General features: G+C 42.0%; 1 pseudogene; it reads right to left on the bottom strand.

Annotated features, from left to right (window-relative positions):
- Nucleotides 1–7,048: 7,048 nt before the first annotated feature.
- LOC115147914 (myosin heavy chain, fast skeletal muscle-like) lies at nucleotides 7,049–26,626 on the bottom strand (annotated as a pseudogene).
- Nucleotides 26,627–27,393: the final 767 nt, after the last annotated feature.

The raw sequence follows: 27,393 nt of genomic DNA, 5'->3' as shown, positions 1-27,393 counted from the left end.
TGCACAGCTATTTTCCGGTCTCTCCATAGATGTTCGATCGGGTTCAAGTCTGGGCTATGGCTGGGCCACTCAAGGACATTCAGAGACTTGTTCCGAAGCCACTCCTCCATTGTCTTGGCGTAATACTTAGGGTCATTGTCCTGTTGGAAGGTGAATCTTTACCACAGTCGGAGGTCCTGAGCGCTCTGGAGCAGGATTTCATCAAGGATCTCTCTGTACTTTGTTACGTTCATCTTTCCCTCGATCCTGACTAGTCTCCCAGTCCCTACTGCTGAAAAACATCCCCACAGCATGATGCTGCCACCACAATGCTTCATCGTAGAGATGGTGCCAGGTTTCCTCCAGACGTGATGCTTGGAATTCAGGCCAGAGAATCTTGTTTCTCATGATCTGAGAGTCCTTTAGGTGCCTTTTGGCAAACTCCAAGTGAGCTGTCATGTGCCTTTTACTGAGGAGTGGCTTCTGACTGGCCACTCTACCTTGATGGTCTGATTGGTGGAGTGCTGCAAAGATGGTTGTCCTTCTAGAAGGTTCTCCCATCAGAGGAACACAGAGGAACTTTGGAGCTCTGTCAGAGTGGCCATTGGGTTGTTGGTCACCTCCCGGACCAAGGCCCTTCTCCCCCAATTGCTCCACAGGAATATTTTTTCCCCAAAAGGGTCTTCAGTCTGCCATTAATACAGAAGTTTTGGGAATTTTCGCTGTGTTGCAAGGTGCTATGGGATAGCTTCCCCATCAAAGGGAACGAAAAAGCTCTCCAAGTACGCTTATAGATCTTCTGGTGAACTTAGTACATACTTGCCTTTTCTCGTTCCTGTTTTTGGAATCCCACTTGAAAAGTGACAAATGACTTCCGTAATCCTTTTTATGCTCTAGATAGAACACAAGCATGCATTTTGGAACATCGCTGTGGACTTCCTGATGGGCCTCCCCCAGGTGGTGAGGGTTTGCAACAACACATTCGCCACACTGACCCTCAACACGTGGGCCCCTCAGGGGTGCGTGCTTAGTCCCGTCCTGTACTCCCTGTTCACCCACAACAGTGTGTCTGCGCATGACTCCCAACACCCTCATTAAGTTTGCCGACAACATGCACACAAACACACACACACACACACACACACACACACACACACACACACACACACACACACACACACACACACACACACACACACACACACACACACACACACACACACACACACACACACACGATCCACTGTCTGTTTACTAAAGACCACATACACCACAGTAGTCCATAAATACAGCCAGCCAGCCCAGGGGAAGCCCTTCTTGAGTACTTTCTTGATCCCTTGTTTCCTAAAACACTTGCACATGTTGTCTATAAATAGACCAACCAACTGTCAGGGGAAGCCCTACATGCTGAATCAAAGACAGACAGTCAGGGTGGAGAGGTTAACTGTGGTTATTTAACAGTTTGTTTTGGCAACGCTTTAGGCTCCTCCAATTTCCCTATGCTTTATGCTCCTCCAATTCCCCTCCAGGATCTCTTTCAGGCACCTCCAATAAACTTTGAAGTGGCAGGCAAAAAAAGGCCTGTCATGTAGCTTCTTCTAGCCTTGGTGTTTAGTGCCCTCTACTGAAGAATAGTTATACTACATCAATCAAATCAATGAAATGTATTTTTAAAGCCCTTATTACATCAGCAGATGTCACAAAGTGCTTATACAGAAACCCAGCCTAAAACCCCAAACAGCAAGCAATGCAGATGCAATGCAGATGTAGAAGCATGGTAGCTAGGAAAAACTCCCTAGACAGGCAGGAACCTCGGAAGAAACCTAGAGAGGAACCAAGCTCTGAGGGGTGGCCATTCCTCTTCTGGCTGAGCCGGTTGGAGATAGTACATGGCCATTAAGGCCACATTATTCTTCAAGATGTTCAAACGTTCGTAGATGACCAGCAGGGTCAAATAATAATCACAGTTTTGTAGAGGGTGCTTCAGCTAGTGATTCAGACCCCATCATAGGGTTAGAGGCAGAGAATCCCAGTGGAGAGAGGGGCGCCTCATTTGAGTGGGATTTTTGTCATTTGAGTGCCTTGCCGTTCACCTTCGCAGCCCTGGGCCAGCCTACACTCAAATCTTAGGACCTACTGAAGAGATGAAGAGATGAGTTTTCAGTAAAGACTTAAAAGGTCAAGACCGAGTCTAAGTCTCTCACATGGATAAGCAGACCATTCCATAAAAATTGAGCTCTATAGGGGAAAGCCCTGCCTCCAGCTGTTTGCTTAGAAATTCTAGGGACAATAAGGAGGCCTGCGTCTTGTGACCGTAGCGTACGTGTAGGTATGTACGGCAGGACCAAATCGGAGAGATAGGTAGCAAGTCCATGTAATGCTTTGTAGGTCAGCAGTTAAACCTTAATCACCCCTAGCCTTAACAGGAAGCCAGTGTAGAGAGGCTAGCACTGGAGTAATATGATCATTCTTTGGGGTTCTAGTCCAGATTCTTGCAGCCGTATTTAGCACTAACTGAAGTATAATTTAGTGCTTTATCAGGGTAGCCAGAGAGTAGAGCTTTGTAGTAGTCTAATCTAGAAGTGACAAAAGCATGGATTAGCTTTTCCACATCATTCTGGGAGCGTGCAAAACTGTCATCAAGGTAAAGGGTGGCTACTGTGGGGGTTTATTTCTTCACTATCAATGAGGAGAGACAAACTTATCACACAAGTCAGAGTTACACTTAAACTATATCTTTAATAAAAAGAACTTTGCAATAGCAATGACTTGTCAACGATTCACCATTTCCTAATGATCCATTGAGAGTGGCAACACAATGGCTACTGAGATCCACCCCCTAGCAAAGATCCGCCCCCTAGTCGACATAACAAACCACAGATATTAGGAACAATTCACAAAGTGAGACTTTATAAATGAGAAAGGTGTATCCCGTAGCCAGATAACATTCACTATAAATTATCGTTCAGTTTGGCCCCTAAGACGAGGTTGCTATCTTGTTCCTGTTACTCCTAGCACAAAAACACCAACTCATCCAATGGCATATATCAATTGTCAACTCTAGACACTACCACACACATCCCCCAAAGCCAAAGGAGGGAGTGACTGGCGCACAGACATTGTGGAAACCAGTTATTGGTTCCCCATTAATCACACCCTCCCATCACATGGTTTAACAGATATAATCACATATGAAGACAATGTTCCCTCCTGTCCTCTTCCCTTTCTGATATTCTGCATAGCACCAGGGACATGTAAAAGACAAGCCTGACCTCAGCAGCTCAACCAGGACATGAAGATGGTGAAGAGGAACAAGAACAGAGTGAAGAAGTGAAGTTTGTTGATCCTAAATGAAGATAATGGTTTTAAGTAACAACTGCCGAAGCACCAGCGCTGTGCTTGCCACCTACTCATCTTAGTATCTACAGTTGATGTCCTGAAAGCAACATCTAGTGAGACTTACAAAAAAGTATCCCATTCAACATTTGGCAAGTGCCAAGCACTTTGGAACAAATGCGGAAAATCCAAACTTGCAGCCGAAACAGTTGAAGATACTTGCGACCATCCAGCTGATGCACCCAAATGCTACAAGGTGGAACTTCTGGTTCATTGCTGTAGAAAGACTCCTGAGGATCGTCAAAGACAAAGGAGATGCGGCCGTCAGAGTTCTCTGTACAGACTTCGAGGTTCCAATGTAAGTAAGGATGATGTATTATTTTGTCATAATTTAAGGTCTTGAATGTTGTCTAAATCTGTTGCAGTGTTTCCTGACCTTTTGCTTGGGGACTAATAACTATTTCACATGTTGTAGCCATACACTATCATTGATCCATTGAGTTAACTACTCATCCAGCCATTTATTACTGTAGTTAAGTCAGGTGAAATGGTTAGTAGTCCCCTTTGTATAGGGTTAGGAAACACAGTATTATTATACTATAAGTCTTTGCTAGGTAAAGCCCCACCTTATCTCAGCTCACTGGTCACCATAGCAGCACCCACCCGTAGCACGTGTTCCAGCAGGTATATTTCACTGGACACCCCTAAAGCCAATTCCTCTTTCGGCCTCCTTTCCTTCCAGCTCTCTGCTGCCAATGGCTGGAACGAACTGGAAAAATCACTGAAGCTGGAGACTCATATCTCCCTCACTAACTTTAAGCACCAGCTGTCAGAGCAGCTCACAGATCACTGCACCTGTACATAGCCCATCTGTAAATAGCCCATCCAACTACCTCATCCCATACTTATTTATTTCATTTCTTTTTTTTCCTTTGCACCCCAGTATCTCTACTTGCACACTCATCTTCTGCACATCTATCACTCCTGTGTTTAATTTCTATATTGTTATTATTTTGCCACTATGGCCTATTTATTGCCTTACCTGCCTTATCCTACCTCATTTGCACTCACTGTATATCGACTTTTTCTATTATATTATTGACTGTATGTTTGTTTATTCCATGTGTAACTCTGTGTTGTTGTTTGTGTCGCACTGCTTTGCTTTATCTTGGCCAGGTCGCAGTTGTAAATGAGAACTTGATCTCAACTGGCCTACCTGGTAAAATAAAGGTGAAATAAAAATTAATAAAATAAATAAAAATCAGTGCTTGTGTGAAAATGTTTTTTGTCTAATGCAGCTGTATTGATCCTCTGGGAAGAATAAACTTGGTTAAGCTTTCATAGTGTTTGTTACATTTTTTACTCTAAGAATTAGAACCTAACAACATATATTGTGGATGGGGATCGATTAATGTTGGCTCATAACTGCATGATTCTCATATCATCTTCCTTGTATTTCAGGAATGGACTACATCATAGACCACCTGGAAGAACCCTTGCTGCAGCTAGGTGATGGCACCAGTTCATCAGATGAGGAGGACTTCTTCGCTGCCATGAAAACGTCTCAAGCACAGAAAGCTCCAAACAGCTGGACGGACACCTGGCCTGTTCAGCTGATCATATGGAGTTGCTCAAGTCTTTCCTGGCAGTCTGTAAGCTGTGTCTGAGGTTAAACACACCATTACCTGCATCAGCTGCCTTTGAACGACTGTTCAGCATTGCAGGACTTGTTTTCAGCCCCATGAGAGCAAGGCTGGATTCCAACAACTTTGAAAACAGCTTTTACTGAACATGAACCATAAATTCTTACGTTTACTGGCTATATTCCTTCATTATTAAGGCATAATTCTATTTTGTCTGTACGAGATGTATTTTGAAGTGTTGCCTATTTGAGAATCCACCTTTTTTTTATCTGAGCTCTTCTTGCATTCGTAGGACTGTTACCTTTCAGAAAAGCTCAAACCAAATAAAAGGTCTGGCAATTTTGCTTTTTTTTTTTTTTTTTTGTCTCTACTGCTTTTGGATTTACGGCTCTTAAGTATCAAATTAAATTCCTTATATTAAGTAGTGGTGGGGGTACTTAAGTATCAAATTAAATTCCTTATATAAGCAGTGGTGGAGGTACTTAAGTATCAAATTAAATTCCTTATATTAAGCAGTGCTGGAGGTACTTAAGTATCAAATTAAATTCCTTATATTAAGCAGTGCTGGAGGTACTTAAGTATCAAATTAAATTCCTTATATTAAGCAGTGCTGGAGGTACTTAAGTATCAAATTAATTCCTTATATAAGCAGTGCTGGAGGTACTTAAGTATCAAATTAAATTCCTTATATTAAGCAGTGCTGAAGGTACTTAAATATCAAATTAAATTCCTTATATTAAGCAGTGCTGGAGGTACTTAAGTATCAAATTAAATTCCTTATATTAAGCAGTGCTGGAGGTACTTAAGTATCAAATTAAATTCCTTATATTAAGCAGTGCTGGAGGTACTTAAGTATCAAATTAAATTCCTTATATTAAGTAGTGCTGGAGGTACTTAAGTATCAAATTAAATTCCTTATATTAAGTAGTGCTGGAGGTACTTAAATATCAAATTAAATTCCTTATATTAAGCAGTGCTGGAGGTACTTAAGTATCAAATTAAATTCCTTATATTAAGTAGTGGTGGAGGTACTTAAGTATCAAATTAAATTCCTTATATTAAGTAGTGGTGGAGGTACTTAAGTATCAAAGTAAAAGTATGATACGTAAGTAAATCCACCACTGCTTTAATATATGGAATTTAATGTATAACATGTTATTTTACTTTGTTACTTTTACTCAAGTATGATGATTGAATAGGCGAAGGTTCACCTTCCAACAGGACAACGACTCTAAGCACACAGCCAAGACAACACAGGATTGGCTTTGAGACAAGTCTCTGAATGTCCTTGAGTGGCCCCGACCAGAGCCAGGACTTGAGCCCGATCGAACATCTCTGGAGAGACCTGAAAATAGCTGTGCAGCAACACTTCCCATCCAACCTGACAGAGCTTGAGAGGATCTGCAGAGAAGAATGTGAGAAACTCCCCAAATACTGGTGTGCCAAGCCAGAAGCATCATCCCAGAAGATTCAATGCTGTAATCGCTGCCAAAGGTGCTTCAACAAAGTTCTGAGTAAAGGGTCTGAATACTTATGTAAATGTGACATTTCTGTTATTTTTATGGGGTATTGCGTGTAGATTGATGGGGAGGATACAATTTTATAAATTTTGGAATAAGGCTGTAATGTAACATAATGTGTAAAAAGTCAAGGGGTCTGAATACTTTCCAAAGGCACGGTATGTGTTGTGGTGCCCTATGACAGTGTTATGGCCATAGAAATAGAATGACTAGAATGGTCCTGGACCCTCTGACCTTAGCAGTTTGACTGGTGAACTCATGGCTGCACATACAATGGCAAAGCTGGTACTGTGCTGTAAAATGTAATTTAGAAAGTTTATACTAGGACTATTTGCTTCCTGTCTTTTTTTTTTTACAAAAAACAAACTGCTTTGTTGGGTGACCACTATTGTTGTTCAAATCCCAAAATGCTCCTTTAATTAAAGTAAAATATTTTATGGTATTAAAAATCTGTTTGCTGAGTAATAAGTCCACAGTCACAAATGAAGTGTATGTAGGCCTACATGTTTTTAATCAATGCTCAACATTTCACCATGAAAATCATATTTTATGGAACACAGGAAAATGGTAAGACTTTGGTCTTGTTTATTCAGCAACTTCTTTTCCCTGTGAGAAGAAAGAAAGAATATAATGGATCAGTAATAATAATGAACATGATTAATATATGGATAGAATATAATGGATCAGTAAATAATAATGAACATGATTAATATATGGATAGAATATAATGGATCAGTAATAATAATGAACATGATTAATATATGGATCATGCATTTAATGCTCAGTGCTCAGCTTGACATTTTAAATTTTGAAGTACCAACTTGAAATAATATTTTGAAATGTTCTTCTTAGAGATCTTAAATACAGTTGAGTGTAAAAGGTCAGTATTGACCTCTGAGAAGACTGAATCATAGGTGGTGTTGATGTGGTCATATCTGTACATGAGTCAGGTATAGGTTTAGCAGCAGTTCTGTACCTTTCCAGAGTCACGGGTCTTGGCTCTGAGCTTGTTGACCTGAGTCTCAGCGATGTCAGCACGCTCCCTCAGCCTCCTCCAGCTCATGCTGAACCTTCCTGAACTTAGACATGTGCTGGTTTGCTGCTTCCTCCTGGGTGAGGAAAAGAGAGGGAGAGCAGAACATCAGCATTTCAAGTTTGAAGCTTCAGGTAGGAAATGAAAACATTATTTTCAACAAAACATATATGGCAGATTTAGGAAAGCAATGTATACAGGGAGATAGATGATAGAGCAGAGAAAGTGAGTGTCAGAACGGGATCAAACCGCTGCCCTCCAGCACTACCACTAGACCAGCAATTCATATTCAAACTTCCTCTCCTTTAAGTTTGTAACACAGGCATAGGAGGCACTCGGAAATGTGTATAATTTCTTCAGCATTTACTTGCACTATCAATTGTCATTGTTGACTGATGTGCTGTAGCAACACTTCAACTAAATCGTATGGACATTACGTTTTGTAGAGAAAAACTACATTTTCGAATGTATGCTTTCAGAGTCTGACTCACCGCTTACTCAGAATGCCTCTTGTAGGCCTTCACTTTCATCTGCAGCTTATCTACCAGGTCCTGAAGTCTGTTAACGTTCTTCTTATCCTCCTCAGTCTGTGGGAGAAGATCAAAGAATCAATGTCACCAATAGTTTTATACACAAACCTGTCTGTGTTAGTGTCAGTGTGTAAAGAATGCACTTTCTCTTACCTGGTAAGTGAGCTCCTTGACTCTGCGCTCTATACTTGCGGACTCCCTTTACCGCGTCTACACCTCTTCTCTGCTCGGCTTCCACCTCAGTCTCGAGCTCACGCACCTTTGTGGAAGAAATAAACATAGGAGTTTGTTGGAGGTCGTGAAATTAGGACATAACAAATATTTGTAAAACAGAGGTATAGTCTTCTACTCAGTCAAGTCATTTTATTATTTTATTTGAAGGGGTCTGTATAATAACATCAACTTTTTCATTATCTGGGTCAGTGGTTCTCAAAGTGGAATTTACATTTCAATTTGTTTATGTATATTTCTCGCAAGAACAGATTAAACAGCCAGGGATCTTTGGAAAATGTTTAGAGGGTGGCAATACAGTACAATGTAATATTAGTCATCCACAATTTATGTTATTAACTCTTAGATAAACAACGGGTCTGGGGAGGCTCACAACTCAATTCTTCTTGTATTTGTATCCATGTTGTCATGCGTTTAGTGGCGTATTGTGCCAGTACCAGTATGGCCACTAGATGCCGCCACTCGCATGTTTTAATGTTGGGACATTTCTTCTATTATGGGGCTCGCGCTATGGCAGTTAAGAGAAGTTCGCCAATTGAGCCAACAGAAAGTCAGAAGCACCGACATAAATACATTTTTATATATTTATTTTGAAGGTAAGCGAGTGTAAAATCCCTATATTCAAGACGGTAATGTTTCTGGAGTATGTACATATGTTTGTTGAGGTGTTATGTTGTGTTTTAGGTTTTATGAATTTATTAACGTCGGCTAGCCTACAAGCTAATTCAGCCATTAGCCTGCTAGCTGGTTGCCCCGCATAGCAACGCTAGCTTCCCTAGCAACGGCCCGGTGAATGAGACATGTAACTATAGAGAGAGAAATTATTACTATGAGATTAATTCGATGAATGTATATTATATTCTGTGTTGATATTTATTGTGAATTATTATTATTATTATTATTATTATTATTATGAATGAAATGGCAGATTAGAAGAAGTCTGCTGAGACAATTAAGCCTGAATGAAACAACTAGATGATACATTTTAATTCATTTAAAGGTCTTGGACCAACTCCACTAAATAAGTGTAAAAGTATTATAATTTGTTTTGTTATGATCATAAATTCACTTTAATTAAGCTTTAAAACTGCAACATTTACTTTTTTGCCCCAAGGCAAAATGGTGTAGAATGACAGGAAATGACCTTTAAAACGGCAACATTTTCTCTCTGATGCAAAGAGGGGGGACTTAAAAATGTTATTTCCCAGGACCCCGAGACTTGATTAGTCCAGTCATACACTGAAGAAGTCATAGGAAATCTGCGTGGATGCTATTTTATCGCACTTTAATGTAGGAGTTGTGTTCTGATGTTATGAGGGGGGTCCCTGATGAATTCGCTGTCACAAAACGGGTGGTCCCCGATGCAAAGAAGTTTGGGAACCCCTGATCTAGGGGGTTATTGCGAGAACAAGTCACTAAACAATGCCTCCTGCGTATTTTTATATGATCAAATACATTTCCAGCAATCACTCTTTCAATCCACCCTGATACACCCTGCTGGTAACTCACCCTGGACTCCAGTTTCTGGAGCTGCTTTCTGCCTCCCTTCATGGCCAGATTCTCAGCCTCATCCAGGCGGTGCTGCAGGTCCTTGACTGTGACCTCCAGGTTCCTTCTTCATCCTCTCCAGGTGGGAACTGGTGTCCTGCTCCTTCTTCAGCTCCTCAGCCATCATGGCCGCCTGGAATAATAGTTTGTTTAATTTATGCACCAATTGGCACCAATCATAATATCCCTCTCAGATCTTTGTTGTTCTTAACAGCCAGCTACCATTGTCACTTGGGGACAAATCAAGTTGATGTAATTCAAGGACTCACGTCAGTGATGGCCTTCTTGGCCTTCTCCTCTGCATTCCTGGCCTCCTGGACGATGTCGTCCACCTCTCCCTGCACCTGCACCAGGTCAGTCTCCAGCTTCTTCTTGGTGTTCAGAAGGCTGGTGTTCTGAAGGAGGAAGATGATTTGTTTGACTCTCAAGAGAACTTGCAAGTCACAAGACTGTAATTATGAAAATCTAAGGCAAGCACTGTCAAATGCCAGATGTGTTTAAACTGTATGCTTGGTTGAGTTTCATTAGAATAGCTTTTGACCCATACCTGGGAGTGCAGCAGCAGTCCAACACGCTCGCTGGCGTCTACCAGCTCAGTCTCAACCACTTTGCGGCCTCTCTCTGTCTGCTCCAGAGCAACTCTGAGCTCCTCGATTTCAGCCACCATCAGACCGTTTCTGCGCTCCACCATGGCTGCCTGCCTCCTTCATGTCCTCTGCGACACGGACGGCGTCATCAAGGTGCAATTGGGCATCCTGGGGTTCACAATGACATACGTTCATTAGGACTTGTGGAAGTAGGGGTGATAGGATCAATCAGTGATAGAAATGTTCATATGGAAAGAATTTCCCCAGTATCGCTACCTTTAGTACATAAACCACTCTATTCAAATCTCTGTTGTATTATTTCTATAGATTTACAAACAAATTCCTCTCCATGTTCAGGTTTTTTGAGCCTGGTTGTCCCAGTCCCTTTACCTTGAGCTGTCCCCTGGACGTGTTCCTCAGCTGTTTCTGGGCCTCAGCGGCCTGCCTGTTGGAGTGGCTCAGCTGGATCTCCATCTCGTTCAGGTCTCCCTCCATCTTCTTCTTCACCTTAGGGCATCATTCCTGCTCCTGACCTCAGAGTCCAGGGTGCTCTGCATGGAGTCAACCACCCTCTGGCTGTTCCTCTTGATCTGCTCCATCTCCTCATCCTTCTCAGCGATCTTCCTGTCCACCTCACCTTGATCTTGGTTCAGCTCCAGCTGCACACGCAGAATCTTGGATTCCTCGTGCTCCAGTGTTCCCTGGACAAACAGAAGGAGTCAGGCCAATTGTGTTCAATACATTTGGATGTAGGAATTAAATATATATGACTACAATAAACTCCAATACAGACAGCATTTCACTGTAGCTGGCATTTTCTAGTGTTCCACTGCTTTTCCCATCAAACAGCTGTAGTTTGTACCTCTGCCTCCTCCAGAGCAGGTCTGGATCTCAGACTTCTCTGTCTCCACGGTCTTCTTGGCCTTCTCCAGCTAATGGATGCTCTTGCCAGTCTCTCCGATCTGCTCAGCAGGTCAGAGATCTCCTCTGCCACACCCACACAGGAGCAGTTTACACTTGGGAGATTTCAGGGGATATCACCAATGCACTGAAGTTGACATTGAATCATAATACAGTGAATTATTAACAGCAATTAATATGCTATGATAACATTAGCCAAATAGAATGCTTGTCAAATGCCTCACGTTGCAGGTTCTTGTTCTCTCTCTTCAGAGTCTCCAGAGGATCCAGAGCCTCCTCGTAGGGGTTCTTCATCTTGAAGAGTTCAGTGCTCATAGAGCGAGCCTCCTTCTGAGCACCTTCCGCTCAGCCTGGCCCTCCTCATACTTCTGCTTCCACTCTGCCAGAACCTAGGGGAATCCATGGGATTTTCATCAGAAGTCATTGATGAAGAGTTTTGAATTATAAATATACTACAATTATACTACAAATAATCATATAGCAGACAGTAAATATCACCCTATGGTGAGGGTTTATTCATTTTCACCTTGTCAAGTTCCTCTGCTTCTTGTCGAGGTTGGCGGCCAATGCGTTGGCTCTCTCAACAGTCAATCATGAGGTCCTCCACCTCTCCCTGCAGCCTCTGCTTGGTCTTCTCCAGGGAGGCGCACTTGGAGTTGGTCGCCTCAATGGTCTCCTCGGCATCCTGCAGACGCTGGGCCAGCTTCTTCCTAGTTGGACAATAGAGGATGGTTTTATGTTGCGAAAACAAATGTTACAATACATATTGATGTAACATTTTCTCAGAGCCCCCTACCACCCTCACCATCCACACAATATCTGAGTTTTTTCTGTTGCGTGCGACTCACTTGGCCTCCTCCAGCTCCTCTGTGCGCTGGATAGCATCAGTTTCATACTTAGTCCTCCACTGAGCCACCTCACTGTTGGCCTTGGACATGCCGCGTTGCAGCTCTGCCTTGGCCTCCTGCTCCTCCTCAAACTGCTCCCTCAGGAGGTCACAGTCATGGCGGGCAGACTGGACACCGTGGGCCAGTGCGTTTTTAGCCTGTGAGAAAGAAAGACAAGGAGAGATGAGTGAGATAGTCAAACAAATTATGTGGACTTGTTTACGTGAAGCTATGTGGTTTGTTGCTAACGTTACTTTGCTACCTGCCAAAATTACGGTTTTACTTTTTAATTACCATTTTGTATTTACATTTTTTCCCTCGCTCGACTTTTTACATTCAACTTTTTCACCCCTGACGCTTTATCTGGACATGGTTCTACACTACCTCCACCAGCCAAGCTAAGTAGTAACATTAACATTATGCCTTCTAATTGCAGTCGCTGTACTCATAATATACAGGAGAACGATCGCCTTATGGTGAGGTGCTGCAAGTGCTGCAAGCCCAGCTTCAGACACAATCGTTAGGCAAGGGTAATTTAAGTGTAGGAAAGGATGAAACAGCGTCTGTGCCACCAATAAGTACAGATAGTAGTATAAATCCCCTCGCACAGTCCCCGCAGCCGGACATTTTCTCATGGCTTCTGAAAGGAAATGCTGTAGGAATGCTAAACCAGTGTCACTCATTCAGCCGACAGAAACTTTAAACCGTTTTCCCCCATTAAAATAAGCAATGAGTCAGAGTCGGAGGCCGAGCCTTCTCTGGTCTCTCCTCCACCCGTTACGGGGTCTGAGCCGACGAAGCCTCCCACCATTAGCTTTGACAAATTGAAAACCCTAGTCATTGGTGACTCCATTACCCGCAGTATTAGACTTAAAAAGAATCATCCAGCGATCATACACTGTTTACCAGGGGGCAGGGCTACCGACGTAAAGGCTCATCTGAAGATGGTGCTGGCTAAGGCTAAAACTGGTGAGTGTAGAGAGTATAGGGATATTGTTATCCACGTCGGCACCAACGATGTTAGGATGAAACAGTCAGAGATCACCAAGCGCAACATAGCTTCAGCGTGTAAATTAGCTAGAAAGATGTGTCGGCATCGAGTAATTGTCTCTGGCCCCCTCCCAGTTAGGGGGAGTGATGAGTCTCACAACTCAATCGCTGGTTGAAAACTTTTTCTGCCCCTCCCAAAAGATAGAATTTGTAGATAATTGACTCTCTTTCTGGGACTCACCCACAAACAGGACCAAGCCTGGGCTGCTGAGGAGTGATGGATTCCATCCAAGCTGGATGGGTGCTTTCATCTTATCTATGAACATAGACAGGGCTCTAGCTCCACAATGAGATAGGGTGCAGGCCAGGCAGCAGGCTGTTAGCCAGCCTGTCAGCTTAGTAGTGTCTGCCTCTAGCACAGTCAGTGTAGTCAGCTCAGCTATCCCCATTGAGACCGTGTCTGTGCCTCGATCTAGGTTGTGCAAAACTAAACATGGAGGTGTTCGCTCTAGCAATCTCACTGGAATAAAGACCTCCTCCATTCCTGTCATTATTGAAAGAGATTGTGATATCTCACATCTCAAAATAGGGCTACTTAATGTTAGATCCCTCACTTCCATAGTCAATGAACTAATCACTGATCATAATCTTGATGTCATTGGCTTGACTGAAACATGGCTTAAGCCTGATGAATTTACTGTGTTAAATGAGGCTTCTCCTCCTGCTTACACTAGTCTCTGAGGGTGGAGAGACAGTAGGAGTCTCTGAGGGTGGTGTAGTCACCGTCTATGTAAAGATATGGCTCTAAACTCTCCATTTTGGGTCCCTTACCTTGACCTCCTCCTCAATCACCCTCTTCAGCTCCTCCACCTGCTGGGTGAAGGCCTGTTTTCCTCTGGTCAGTTGAGACACGAGAGCTTCCTTCTCCTCCAGCTGGCGACCAAACTCACCTGCAGGGACAGAGGAACATCTTGTTAATAGGGTCACTGTTTTCTAAGATTGAAAATGTATTTTGAGGTATCGTAGGGCAATATTAGTTTCTACTGTACTATTCACCACCTATGTGGATACAGCCCACAACATGTATTGTTTTCTACTAAAGGTAAGCATTGGCTTGTTGTTCATTGTTGATGGTACCATTTTCTGTCAGGAGTCTGGCCCTCTGTCCGCTGATGTCAGTTGACCTGGCGAACATTCTCATCATTCTTAGTCTTGAGCTCACTCAGCTGGTCCTCAAGAGTACGGCACATCTTCTCCAGATTGCCCTGTTAGTGAAACATGTACCATCATTACTTTATATTTGTGACTCCTGTCAACTTCAGTTCACTTGAATGGTTATGTAGTTGACCATCCTCAACACTGCTTGATCAAAACATTACTACTCACCTTAGCCTTAGGCGACAGCCTCCATGTTGCTGGAGAGGTCATCAATCTCCATCTTGTAATTCGCTCTTCTCCTTCTCCAGCTTCTGCTTGACGCGCTGCAGGTTGTCGATTCTGCTCCCCGAGCTCAGCCACACTGTCGGCCTGCTTCTTGCGCAGAGCGGCGGCTGTGGCCTCATGCTGCAGGGTGGACTCTTCAAGATCACGACGCAGCTTCTGGAACTCAGCCTCACGCTTCTTGTTCATCCTCAATCTGAGCAGCAGTGGCGCCTCCGGCCTCCTCCAAGCCTCTCGCTGATCTCCTCAAGTTCCCTGGAGAGATCGGCCCTCTGCTTTCTCAACCTTAGCCCTGGCAGCACGCTCAGCCTCAATTTCCTCCTCCAGCTCCTCAATACGGGCCTAGAACAGGGGGCAGGAGCAGGGGGGATGAACACTACAATACAGTTGAAACAATTGAACCTCACAAAGTAATAATAGTATGTATATTTTGCATAAATGTGTTTAATACAAAGCCAGTTACACTAATATATTCAGTAGACAGTGTCCCATGCAGGAGCCAAACCCTCAAAGGTAAGAAGTTAGACAGAGGACTCTAGATGGATATAAGCCATTTTAATATGGATATTGTCATTGAGGGCTGAGGGGGGATAGTAAGAGGCACCAACAAGAAACACCATCTTCCAACCTACTGAGCCATCAGAAGCCACCTGGAAAACTGCTGCCAGAAAAAGTGTGCTTTTTTTAAAGGAAATGATTCAAGTCTGTGCTTTTCTGTACTGGAGCTTATATCCTGTACTGTACCTGGAGTTCCTTGATCTTCTTCTGCAGCTGAGCTCCCAGAGACTGCTCATCCTCAATCTTGCTGAGGAGCTGGGTGGTCTCAAACTCCTTCCTAAGAAACACAAAGACGTTGATTGCAGAGTTGGTTTTGCTTTAATGTGTAAAGGGGGAGGATCATACCACTTCACTTTGCTTTTAAGAATCACATGCACATGCTAATTTATAATTACAATAATTAGTCAAGAACAACCATTATAGCAGGTAATACTGTAGTCATTTGTTTGTGTTTACTTCTTGATTTTTTCATCAGCTGCTGCTTGTCATTCTCCAGGTCCATTATGGACTCCTGGGCCAGTTTCAGATCTCCCCCAGCTTTCTCTTGGATCTCTCAAGGTCCATACGAAGCTTCTTCTCTTGCTCCAGGGAACCCTCAAGCTAGAAGATAAAAACACATATATTGTTAAAATCTAAACAACTGAAGATAATATCATCTTACATGCTATCATGGCCAAAATGTCCAACTCCACTCACGTCGTCCACTTGCTGTTCCAGCTTGGTCTTGGCCTTGGTCAGAGTGTTGACTTTGTCCTCCTCTGCCTGCAGATCATCCAGTGTCTGCTGGTGGGCCTCTTGGAGGGCTTTCTTCTCCTTGGTCAGCTTGGCAACACTCTCATCCATAGATGCCATCTCCTCTGTCAGGTTTTTAACCTGAAAACGGCAACATCAAAATGAGTCTTTGGTCACTTAAAGGGGAGATTTAGTTTGTTATATATTGCATTCATTTCATTTAGATTCGCACTGCATCAACAATTACTGTACTATATATTCAACACTAGATGTCAGTGTTCACCATGCCAGTGTACTGAATGGAAGTCATAAATGAGGCGGAGCAGAACATGCAATGAATGTTGGGAGTACCCCACAACTGAAATTCTACTATTTACAACGTGAATTCCATATCTGTTAAGGTATGTTTTGAGTTGATTAGTGTTTGGATTATTGTTTGGTTAGACTGTCTATGGTAAGACACAAGACCTTGTTTTCAGTGGCATGCTTCTCCTTCTCCACTTTGGCCAGGGTGAGCTCCAGGTCATCAATGTCCTTCTTCAGCTCAGAGCACTCATCCTCCAGCTTCCTCTTCTTGGCAGTCAACTCAGCATTGATCTCCTCCTCATCCTCCAGCCTCTCGGTCGTCTCTTTGAGTTTGGCCTCCTGCTGGATCTTGCTCTTGATGAGCCCCTCGCACCTTTCCTCAGCATCGTTCAGACTCTCTCCTTCCTGGTTTCACAAAAGGAGTAAACAAATCAGAGGCCTCACTTTGTGTATCAAAATATACATTTTACTCAAAGAGGTCAGAGCAAATCAATAGAAATTGATGAGATATATAACATGGGCAATAAAATGTGTGTTCATATGTATTTGTTTTCACGTGTATGTAAATTTGCCCGTAATCATTGTTTTTTCACTCACAGATGCGACTTGGAGCGCCAGGTCGTTCTTCTCTTGCGTCAGGGCCACCAACTTCTCCTCCATTTGCTTCTTCGTGGACAGAGCCTTGGCCAGGTCTGCTGTCATCTTATCATAGTTCTCCTTCATGTTGGCCAGCTCCTTCTCAGTCTCAGCGCTCTGCAGCAGGGGCTTGATCTTGAAGTACAACTTCATCCATGGCCAGGTTTTCACATTCATGAATGAGCGGATGTTGTACTGGATGGCGTAAATTGATTCTCTGGTTGACAGAAAGGATAGAGTGGCATGGTGAGTGACATGCTTAAGCTACATTCTGTGATTAGATGAACAACAAAACAGAACCACATGCCACTGTTTGTTTACAGCTGAGGAATGGGGATAGGGAAATGTAACCCCTCTTAAATTCATAGACAGCTCTCTAGATGCAAGTACTGACAGGTAGTGCATGCTCATGAGGCATTTTATATACTTCAAGAATAAATGGGTAAATACCACACATTTAAATGACAAGTTGAACAGCCAAATCCCAAACTGCAACTATAAAGCTAGAATCCTTAGTTGCTACATCCATTTCTGGACTAAATGAATTAACCCAAAAGCTTTAGTAGACCATTATAAGATGTACTTTCTCATTCTGAACAACTCACAGCATATACAGTATGTAATCATAATGCATTAGATACAGGTGGTTGACAGAAAGCTTTGCCAAGATGTCTACTATTCCTCACCTCCTCTCCATCATCTTGCTAAACTCTCTCCTCATGAGGAATCCACGGCTGAGAGCCTGGACCATGCCGACCAGAGTGGCCAGCTTCTCATCTCTCATCTCCTCCAGGACACCCAGCAGACCGGCTTTGAAGAACACCTGAGACACAGGTTAACATGGTCAATGGAACACAGATGGTGACAGATAGAAATGTTGGAATCAAAAGAGGGGAACAACACCACTAGATTGATTTAAACAACATTAACTTTGATATGGTTACAAACAAACCATGTGATAGGTTGTTTCTAAATGTTTAGTTATTCTACAGTAGATTAATAATCTACACAGATACAGATAACTGAAGCCATACCACTCTAACACAATGTACATGATAATGAGTTTAGTTTCACTTCTATACTTGTGATGTATGACTTTGGAGAAAGAAACACCACCATATTTTTCCACCTTTTCCATGAGTTAAATGAAGAAAGAACAAAAGAATGGATAGATCACCTGGAGAGATTTTATATGGTAGAGGTTTAAATTATCATTCAAGTTGTGTTTTGTTGTCAGCTTTTACTGGGGGTATTTAACTGACCTTGGTGTGTCCAAACTTGTAATCCTCGTGATTCACATCAATGGACCCAAGCAGCTTCTCAGAAGCCTTCTTGTTGTCCATGAACTGGCCCTCAGGGATGACACTGGCATTCAGTACTTTGTACCTGAATGAGGAGACATTTTTAACATGTCAAGTTGTAATATGTTGGTTATATTTCATTAAAGGTCAGCCAATTCAGGTGCTGGGAAAACCCTTGGAGCAGATATTTTCTGTGGTGTGTGCATGTGTGTGTGCGTGTGCGTGCTTGCGCGTGTGTACCTCTGTTTGAAGTCAGCATAGATGATTCTGCTGGGGAAGCCCTTTCTGCAGATCCTGATACCCTCCAGTACACCATTACACCTGAGCTGGTGGATAACCAGGAAGTTCTCCATCAGACCTGGTAAAACAAAACAAGTCTCTTTTAATACTCATAAACAGGTTAAAGATTGGGATTGTTAAGGTTACTGGTACTGTACTGATAAGATTACATATTTAACTCAATATTTCTTGTACCTGGAGTCTTTGACTCGTTGGGGATCAGGCAGCGCACAAAGTGAGGATGAGTGCTCCTCAAGTTGGTCATCAGCTTATGTAAGTTCTCCTGTAAGAGGGTTACAAACCATTTTCTCAGACATACTGTAGTTTATGATAATTGCACCTTTTAAGGACTGAATATACACATTTCAAAAGCTCACCCTGAACTGGGAGGACACAGTCTGCATGGAACCACCCTTCTTCTTGCCTCCTTTCTTGGCTTTATCTGTTAAAATGGGGAAAAGTAAAAGATAACTAGAAAAGTACATTTCCTAGAGTGGGTGGAATAAATAGAATAATAACAATAATAAGAGTATGTAAGAAATCTAGAGTGGTCTTGTCTTCAGCCAAGCACACTAATTATAAACCAGAGAATCTCTGGTTAACTTCACACTTATCTAGGGCAAATGCTGCCAATGAGATTGCGTAAAATAACACCTATTGTTTTATTAAATTAACCGAGTGTATGAGTAAATCAACCCAGTGATAAACCCTGAGAAATTGTGATACATTAAAGACCATTTGGGTCTGAGTTGTAACTATTATTTAGTTAATATTGTGACTTGATACTAGTCTTACCCTCAGGAGGGGGAGGAGGATACAGGGCAGCCAAGATTTTGACTCCGGACTTCTGGTACAGCTGACAAACTGAGTCGTTCAGGGGATCTTGTTCTTCTCCAGGCCACCCAGTGATGTTGTAGTCCACAGTACCGGCGTAGTGCACCAGGGAGAAGTGGGCCTCTGCCTTGCCTTTGGGCAGGCTTGGGCTTCTCAAATGCATTTGTTTTGCCAAGATGCTGGGCGTACAGCTTGTCCTTGAAGGTAGTGCTGAAGACTTGGGGAACATGCACTCCTCTTCAAGGATGGAGAGATGCCCAATGGCTTCACGAAAAGAGATGTATATCAAATTAGTGATATTTACATTTAGTTAACATGCTATTATAGGATTATATTCATTTAGGGACACATAATAGGAACATATTGAGTTCTCAACAGTCAGTGGCATATATTAATGGGTGCCAAGGGAAGCAAGCTTCCCAAAGAAATGGACATAATATAATGTATCTTTCGTCTCGCTTAGCACGAGGCCTGAATGTCTCTCACCAGGTAAGCATCAGAGTGAGCAGAACTGCACCCCTCTGTCTCTGTATGTGTAGCCCTTCTACCTGATTATGTCTGGTCAAAAAGAGTGATATTGTAGCATTGAATGCAAGAGAAGCCAGAGAGCATTTGGCCTCCCTTTATATATTTTTTTCATACAAAAACAGCAAATCAGAGTTGAGCTAAACTGAGTGAGCTAATCTGTGAATGGTCCTGGTGCACCAAAAAATGTGTCAAGGAAAGTTTGGATTTGGCTTCACACCAAATCAAGCCAAACGTCATTGACAGAAATAAAAACTTCAATTGTTGCATCTCATGTGTTGTTTGTCCTCTGGAGGATAGCTAGCTAGCTAAAATGGGCCCTTTCCTAAATTAGCCGTGGATGGAGACAGGGACTTGGACTCATAGTTTTACTTAATTCTACGTACTGGCCAATGATTCTAACACCATTCTGACCCAACCATAAATTAATACATTGTGCTTTGGCCTGAGAGGAAGGAAGTTCAATATGTAGCTAGATGTAGAAGGCTAGGAAAGGAAGTTAGAATAGCGAGCAAGCGAGCAAGCATTTTAGCCAGGTAGCTTAGAACAATTGTTTTTTAAGCTTTTAAGTTTCTGCAACATGAAAGAGAGGCGTTTCTCTGCAAGTAGGGTGAGTCAACATGCTTTTTCTACTTACTCACACAACACATATTATTAGTAACATGGACAAACACATTTAGCATAGGTTGACTGGACTAAAATAGTTTTTTGGAATCTTTTCATTTTCACTGTATTAGACTAAGCATAGGTGATTTGATGATGTGAAATGTTGAAATTGAAATGGTGCTGGAATATTGGAGGGAGGCAGCTCCTGTTTTCTTTGCGACTTGCGTTAACTCTCTGTGGTTCTAAATCAATAGATGTTTGGTGGTCCGAAAATGTCAGAAAGATGTACTTGACTGACCATGCTATAGGTCATGTAACTGTTTGTTACATGCATTATAGACTCCACAAGACAGCTGTTGCTGTCCGGTTTTGTGATGAAACAAAGGTGTTGTTGAATTTATTGTTATTGTCTCGGCCTTAGGCCTGTATATATTTTACCCATATATAACTAGGCAAGTCAGTTAAGAACAAATTCTTATTTTCAATGATGGCCTAGGAACAGTGGGTTAACTGCCTTGTTCAGGGGCAGAACAACAGATTTTTACCTTTTCAGCTCGGTTACTAGTCCAACACTCTAACTACTAGGCTACCTGCCGCCCCATATCTCATTGTCAAAGCACATAAACTAACAGGTTGTAGAGCAAACAACGCAATTATCAAAACACAGGTTGTAATATGGATTTTTTTGACTCGATTGGCATCCCCAGTGGATTTAATACTGTGTATGTTGTACCACTGTGATAATATATCACACAGCGCTCCATATGAGCTTTGCTGTTATGGTCCATTATAATCCTCACAGACAGCTTACCTTCTCAATAAGCTCAATGCAGGCAGCCAAGTCCATGCCGAAGTCAATGAAGGCCCAGACGATTCCCTCCTTCTTGTACTCCTCTTGCTCCAGGACGAACATGGTGTGGTTGAAAAACTGTTGCAGTTCTCATTGGTGAAGTTGATGCACAGCTGCTCCATGCTGTTGTACTGTTGATGGAGTTTTAAAAGGGATCATTTCATCATAGAAGACTGTAATCCATCTCAATCACATCTAAGTGTCTTGTTCTGGTCTCATACTCACATCAAAGATCTCAAACCCGGCAATGTCAAGCACACCGATATAGAACTGCCTTGGATTCTTGGTGTCCAACATCTCATTGATACGGATGACCATCCACAAGAACATCCTCTCATAGATAGACTTGGCCAGAGCACTGACTGAGTTATTAACCTGCAATGATAATACCTCAAATTAATATGTGAGATATTGACCATGTCTAGTGATAAGGTGATACAAGCTTGGGAAAACCAAAGCAATGCACTCGCCCCAACAATAATTCCAGTGCTCAGAAAATGGTAGATTCTGTGTTTGGCCGCCTTACCTGAGGCACTGTCTGTCCCTTGGTCACATACTCGTTGCCGACCTTCACTCTTGGGTAGCACAGAGCCTTCAACATCTCAGCTGAGTTCAGGCCCAGCAGGTAGGCGATTTTATCAGCCACTGGAAAGAGAAGCAACAACAACAGACTCAGGGACACAAGATCACTTGTTTCTGATTTCACACTGACAAAATAGTTTGGTTAAGTTCTTTGTGGGCTAGGTTTTGATTCACCCACATTTTTGGAGGTTAGAATTTGTTCTCCAAAAATGATCTCCTGCCTGACTTTCATGTTGCACTGTCTGTCTTAGGTGTTCTATTTCTATGTTGGGGAATGGGACTAATGTTCTACATATTGTATATCTATGAGTGGGACTCACCCTCTGTGCCGTCTGGCTCGGCCTGCTCCTCACGCTGCTTCTGCTTGAATTCAAGTTTCCATGGTGCAATACAGCTCCTGTCAGCTTGTAGATGCCAATCTTCTCTTCATTAGTGAAGCCCAGGATTGTAATGGCATCCTGGCATTAAAGAGGAAGTACAACAGTGATGAACTGAACTGTAGTTTGGTCAGTTACACTACAGTTCTGTGCTGCTAACTGCAGAACAAATGGGATGGATAGATTTGACTGACTTCTCTGTTCCACATGATTACGCTTGGCCAACACATTAGTAGATGGCAGCACAGTTACACAGTTCCACAGGGCACTTAGTGGTGCTCTCTTGTGGAAGGCACGAAGAGTTCCTTGAGGCACATGCCTAACTAACACAAGGCATTTAGAATCAAACAAAAACATACATGAAAATTCCCAGCTGCCACCAAGTTGGAATTTCACAGTACATTCGGTGTGTATGGTGGTCCTATCCATTCCATATCTAGAGTTTGGTGAACCCTTTGTTTGACTCACATCTGTGGCATCCAGCTCTTCATTGTCATTGATGCTGGCCACAGTGATCTGTCCCTGGCTGCACATGGGGAAGTCGTAGGGGTTAGTGGTGATGAGCGCCATTTCTGTGGACAACGGAGAAATCTCTTAGAATTCTGCTGTCCTACCTTTACAGTATCTCTCCCTCTTTTACTCAGTAGATGGACTCAATGATACATGTAGTATATAATAAATAGCATCAAAAGAGGAGACTGAGACTTGTGGACTAGTGCATCACAGTGCATTACTTGATAGATATTTCCCAGAGACCTTCCAAATGTCTAGATGCTTTGTTACCTTGTAAGTAATCATTGTAATAGTATTATTAGTCTGTACTATAAATATTTTTAACAAGTTACACAGATGGGGGTGGGAAAGAGTTCCTCTGAACCTCTACTTTGTCGTACCAACTAGCTCAGGTTGTGGCCTGTCATCATCTGGAAGAAGATGTGGTAGCCTCTCTCATCGGGCAGTTGGAAGGACACTCTGGACTTCTCCAGCAGGTCTGAGGGTGAAAGAGAGAGAGAGAGAGAGAGAGAGAGAGAGAGAGAGAGTGAACGACACAAAGAGAGAGAGAAAAAGAAGAGAGATCGAGAGAACAAGAGAGAGCAAGAGAGAGAACATGAGATACATTTAAATTGAATGATCTACCCCCAAAAATTCTGTGTGCATTTAGGAAAGCATTGAGAAACAATCAAAACTAACTCACAGGTTTCAATATCAGCTTTAGCCAGTTTACCACCTTGGAAGTGAATCCTGATGAATTTACCCTATATCAGAGCATGGGGGTTAGAAATAGGCCAACAAATAAATCTAACATTTGACTTTGATAGACCCCTTTAAACGTTACAGTTTGTTGGACAGATGTTGGATCTATTGATACAGATATAGGATCTTGATGTAGGATCCAGTTTGCTACAGCAGGAAAATAATCCTGCAGCAACAGGAAATGTGAATTATGATGAAATTTTAAAGATGAAAATTACAATTTTAGAACCTCGAATACACTACAAGTTCGAATTTTCAGCAACAAATCAGTGAACAAAATAAAATTGTAAATCTGTATAACGAAAGGGTATAACGTATCTGTATAACACATTTTTCCAATATAAGGTAACTTCCACAGTATGCCCTTCATACTTACAAAGCGAGACGAGTTGTCGTTCCTCACTGTCTTGGCATTACCGTAAGACTCCAGCAGAGGGTTAGCTGCAATGATCTGATCCTCAAGAGACCCCTGATTGAGACAAACACAAGTTGCTCAAAAACTGGTAACATTGTCAAGTTAGTTTTTCTCAATTGCTTGAAAGAGGATTCACCACTGGAAAAAAAGTTTACACAGCCAACCAAACTGAAATGTGTTAAAAAGACAAACATAAGAACAACCTACCTGCATTTTGCCAGGTTCTGCTTCCTTCTTTGCCCCAGACACTGCAATGGTGGCGAAGTACTGGATGACACGCTTGGTGTTGACAGTCTTTCCTGCACCGGATTCTCCACTGTTTATATGACAGAGAAAGAGGGGTTTTAGTTACATGTCCGAGTGTCAGATTGGCTTTCACTAAGAAATAGCATAGAAAAATACACTGTTAACCTGTGTTCTGACATAAGTCTTTAACAAATACTACTTCTCATCGACTCGTTATTACACATAGCCTAATGCTCTAATCCATTCATATTGTCATGTATTTCATCACACCAAGTGACCCAACTTATTACAATAGAAACACTTTCTCAAGTGACATTTTAGTAACAACTTACGTATCAGGACGGACTGGTTCTCCTTATCTGGAACCAAAAAACGCATTGCTTATCATACTCAAGCAACATTATGGGGACATTATTTAATTCATAGCATCATCATGAATTTCAATTTGGAACATTTTCCATTCAAGGGTAGTGAAATCAGATATTCCCAGCAAACTGTTATTACCTAGACTAGAAAACAGGAGATACCTTTCTGATGCATATTTTAATTTCCATTGATGCATCCATCCATCTATCCATGAGCACTTAATGGACATCTATCCAACCAACCATCCATTCCTCCATCCATCCATCCATCCAACCATCCATTCCTCCATCCAACCATCCATGAGAGCTCGTACCAATCATCATGAACTGAAAGGCGTTGTCAGAGACGGAGAAGATATGGGGTGGAGCTCCATCCTCTTCTTCCTCTGTAGGCGTTGACAACCTCTGCGTCGTACACTGGGAGCCATTTGTAGGGGTTCACCGTGGCACAGAAGAGCCCAGAGTAGGTCTGGATGAAAGCATAATTACATTTGTGGATTAGTAAAGTCAGATGTACTTTTACCTGGATTTATGTAAGGAGTGGGTGTACTTTGGTTTACTGATGTGGGTCGACTGTATTGATTTGTTTTGGTTTCTACCATTCATTTATGTGTGTATTTATTTTGTTCATGTATGTGAGTGTTTGTATGTGCAGGTTTCTTACATAGATCATCCATGCTGCATAACGCTCTTTGAGGTTATACAACACAGAGGCTTCATTCAGGTAGGTCATCATGGCCATGTCCTCAATCTTGTCGTACTTAGGGGGGTTCATCTCATAGATGTCTGCATCTTTGAACTCTTTTCCTTCCTGAAACAGTCAGAAATCTAAATTACATACAGATCAAACTGGACATGACTAAATGCTTTTAAAAGTTTAATCTTTAAAAAATTGTACTTCCACATTTAATCCACTACTTAGTTATCACCCACTGACACATAACTGGTGATTCTTGACTTGTCAATATCAAAAGTTCCATGCCAATATTAAATACAGCTTTAAACATCATGTGTTTGAAGGTTATATTCTGCTTACAAAAACAAATACATGTATAATCTATCTGTTGTTACTGATTTCAAAAAAATGCTTCATAATATATATTTTGTTTTAAAGTTTTTATATTGAAATGCTTTTGATAATTTTGATGATTTTTCATGAAACAGAGTAATTATACGAACTTGAACTTGAATACTTTTCAGATCAGGCTTACCTCCTTAGTGCCGTCAGGTTTCGTGACTGTTACAGTACACTTCCCGTCGGCCCTGGCAGTGACCAGACCCTTAAGGTACAGCTCTGCCTTGTCTGTCACATAGCAGGAGTTCTTTGAATCAAAGGGTGCGGTTTGTGCCTCAATCCTTTCCCTCTCAGGCTTACGGAGGTATATGGCAGCCTTGCCGTAGATTTGCATCTCCGCGTCCGTACTCATGGTGACGGATAACTAGGAAAGAGATGAAACATGATTGACTCTGTGGTGCTTCCTTCCCAGTCAACAGAGTTAAGTGAGCGGTATCTCTCAGAAGACTCAAACCATGTCTCACCTTCTTTTTCCCCTCCTACAGATGAATGTGTACTTCTTGGAGGACCCTGTGAAACATGAGAGTGTTGTGAAAATGCAAAAGTCTAAAGCATTATCATTTTAACCCCAGAATGTCTAAAAAAAACATTTAAGTAAATAATTAAAGCCATGTCAATTTAAACTACAGGTGCAACTGCTAACTTTCATTTTCCTAATAGCATCTCACTTTACTACTGAAATAAATACCCCTGAAAACCCAGTTGCATTCTAGACTACTCCCTTAATTTACAAACAGGTGCTGGAGCACCACTTTAGACCATAAAAGGAAGTTACAGATTTGAAGTAATGCACATTTAAAGAAAACCAATGGCACTTGATTGCATATTGTAAAATCTTACAAGAGACATGCAGCACTCAATTTAAACAGTGCAGTTAGCTACTGCCTCAGTTGCTGAGTAAAGATGAGACACATTTACAACTCTAAGGAGGTGTAGAGGTCTTACCACAGAGGAAGAAGGTATCTGACTTATGGATGCTGGGGCCTCAGCCTCCTTATATCTGGTTGGAAGTGCCAACCAGGCAAAAGTTAATTATGGACCACTCTGGGAAAGGAAATGAATTGGATGAGAGACCTGTTTATTTCTGTGTATCACTAGCACCTCCCACTTCCAGGAGCACCACACTCCCATTACATTACTTTTTAATGTCATATTTGTCTCTGAATTGAATTTCACTGAACTTTACATAAATGAGAGATGTCATTACTAATAATTATGACAATATCAAAAGTTTGGTTCATCCAAACGTTACTTCTACTGAACCTCATATACTGTAATGGAGTGAGTCCATGTTGCCCCACTACAACTACAATAGTTTTCATTAAACCTAATCTGGCCTTATTTAGTTCCATTTTAGTGGCATTAATCCTCATCAACAACTTTAAATATATGTTCACCTGTTATTTATATTATTTAGCTTGTAAACACATCTGAACTGTCTCCTCACCTCATGCTTGTGACGGAGTTGGCCGTTACCTCGTGCTTTGCTCACTTTGATTTATCACCCTGGTGGAACCATATTAAATTAATATTTAAAATCTAGAACAGAAACATTTAGGCCTTCAATAACAGCTTATAAAACCGTTAAATCTAATGTGTTATTTATCTACAGTATGATCTATTAAAAAGATTCTCGAGACGCTTTTATTTGTCTCACATTTCAGTTGGCTAAAACAGTCCAGTAGGATTCTTACATAACATCATACCAGTATTTCAATCATCTTATCCACTCATATTGCTGACAGCGATATAGCTGCCTCAAACTTTTATTACACTCTGAAGTTAACCGCTTAGCAGCTGAGCTGAC

The sequence above is a fragment of the Salmo trutta genome, chromosome 14, assembly GCF_901001165.1.
Source record: "Salmo trutta chromosome 14, fSalTru1.1, whole genome shotgun sequence".
NCBI classification, from domain to species: domain Eukaryota; kingdom Metazoa; phylum Chordata; class Actinopteri; order Salmoniformes; family Salmonidae; genus Salmo; species Salmo trutta.
This window is presented reverse-complemented; position numbering and strand designations above follow the sequence as displayed.